This window comes from Palaemon carinicauda, chromosome 13 (assembly GCF_036898095.1).
Source record: "Palaemon carinicauda isolate YSFRI2023 chromosome 13, ASM3689809v2, whole genome shotgun sequence".
Classification (NCBI taxonomy): domain Eukaryota; kingdom Metazoa; phylum Arthropoda; class Malacostraca; order Decapoda; family Palaemonidae; genus Palaemon; species Palaemon carinicauda.
The window spans coordinates 113708413-113711100 of NC_090737.1; the positions used below are offsets into that span (position 1 = coordinate 113708413).

The 2688-nt window shown below is 23.5% G+C and overlaps 1 protein-coding gene across 1 annotated transcript in view; it reads left to right on the forward strand.

Moving 5' to 3' along the window:
- Positions 1-2688, forward strand: part of LOC137651758 (uncharacterized) — a 455702-nt gene that overhangs the window by 267133 nt on the left and 185881 nt on the right. The gene's annotated exons all lie outside the window — the stretch shown is intronic.

Below are 2688 nucleotides of genomic sequence, written 5' to 3' on the forward strand. Positions count from 1 at the left end.
ACGGGTCGATAACGAATAGTTTAATGACCGAATTTCACATGTTGACTGAGGTTATAAAATGACTACTTTCTTCAGTGTACAGTTCAAATATACTTGCATGATTGCCACCTTGCTTGTTCAAACACAACAGCGTATATATATCATTGTTAGCTGGTTTTTTTACACGCAACATGTTCTGAAAAACAAAAACACTATTTCATTGAGATTTTGTATTATATAATCTTTTATTACACATATCTCATATATTTCTTCATTATAGTTTAATCTTTTGCTTATGATATTTTTCAGCAATTCAAAGATATACGGGAATTCTTTTTTAGAAAACCAGTATACTAGATCACTCTGCACTTAAAAATATACGAATAATAACAAACTCGTATATAAGAGGACACTACAACAACTACTTTCTAAGATATTTCTTTATTAATGACGGGTTCGAGACATTGTATAAATATTATCTTTATCATAAGATTCCTCAGTATTTCGTCATTGTAATGATCGACTGTAAGACATTTTATATCATTTTCTTTTTCGGTTTAATATTTATCTAACGATTTCCTTTTTTCATATAGACTATTTACTTCTAGATTGCAATATAAAGGGAGGAGCTAAGTTAATGAACCATCAGAGAAAAATATATCATCGTTAAATGACACCTTGCTCTATGACATTTAATCTATATTGTCTGCACGACTATTTATCCCCTCTTGTAAAACTTATGCCAGATATTAAGAATTATTCTTATATTCGAAGATTATAGGAACACCATTTAATTTATTAGTGAGGGGTCTCGTTGTTGGCCAAAGTGTTCCATAAAGTGAAAAAAAAAAAATCCGATATCCAAAGGATTGGATGTCTGTTTTCGAACAATCTTGCTCCAGTTGGATATTGTTGTATTCAAAATTTAATTGTAGAAGTATTCGATCAAGAATATATATACATTATGTATATATATATATATATATATATATATATATATATATATATATATATATATATATATATATATATATATATATATATATATATATATATTTATATTATATATATAATATATATATATATATATATATATATATATATATATATATATATATATATATATTCATAAACATGTTTCATATATAAGGAAAAGTATTTAGGACGCTCCTCGGGTAAGATACGGATGGAGAAGTTCCCCTCACCTCCCCTCTCTTCATTATTAAGGACATTATTATGAAGTCAATTTGCATGATTACCACAATCATACCATGATGGTAATGATAACAATTAAGTTGCTCGTTATCTTAAGGTAATTATGACAGAGTTTATGACGTATGTTCTGTCTTCAGCAATTAAAAGATGTTTAATTATTACCTATGAATTCTTTATGCAACGAGTAAATAGGAGTAATTTTTTTCTGAAGATCATTTATATATATATATATATATATATATAATATTATAATATATATATATATATATATATATATATATATATATATTTATATATATAAATACATGTATATATATATAATATATATATATATATATATATATATATATATATATATATATATATATATATATATATATATATATATATATATATATATATATATATATATGCGTTGTACAAGCAAGACTGGTTTTGTAGAGCTCTGCTTGCACACATTTATAACTGTGGGAACTTGAACTTCATCGGAAATGGAAGAGATACGGCAATGATGGGTATGCAGAAAATGCCATTATTTTACAGAGAAAATGCTAGAGCATCAACAACAATTTGTCATAGGGCCTCAATCCGAATGGAATAGAATCTGAAATCAATGCATACTAAAAATCTGAATTTATACTGGAGCAAGTGAGTCTTACAAATAAGCCTGTTTTGAGCAAAAGATCACGTTATATATATATATATATATATATATATATATATATATATATATATATATATATATATATATATATATATATATATATATATATATATAATATATATATATATAATATATATATATATATAATATATATATATATATATATACATTTATATATATATATATATATATAATATATATATATATATATATATATATATATATATATATATATATATATATATATACATATTTACTTAAGCTTCATTAGTGTAATAACTCTGCTAAGACAAAGAGGTCTACTCTCAAACTTTACACCTGCTTTTCCCTATTTTAATGGATATCAAAAATAGAATATACAAAATATGTACTCTGCTCATAGGCAAACTAAGTTTTGAAAAGGGTTCCGGAAACTCAGGCCTATTTTTCCTCTTTTTTCTCTCATTTTCTCTAAGTATAACCATCGTCCTGGAAAAGCCTTCTCTGAAGGCTTTCTGCAACCTGATGTTGCTATGAGGAGATGGATAATCTGGATTTTTTTCAAATTTTTTGGGGTAATTTTGTGAAAGTTTGCTTATATGTGTGTGATTTGTTTTCATTTTGTCTTTATAAGTACACACAGAAATGACCATACACGCATATATATATATATATATATATATATATATATTAATATATATATATATATATATATATATATATTTATATATATATAAATATATATATTTATATATATATATATATATATATATATATATATATATATATATATATATACATGTATATATCATATAGCCATAATATATATATATGGCTATATGATTATACAT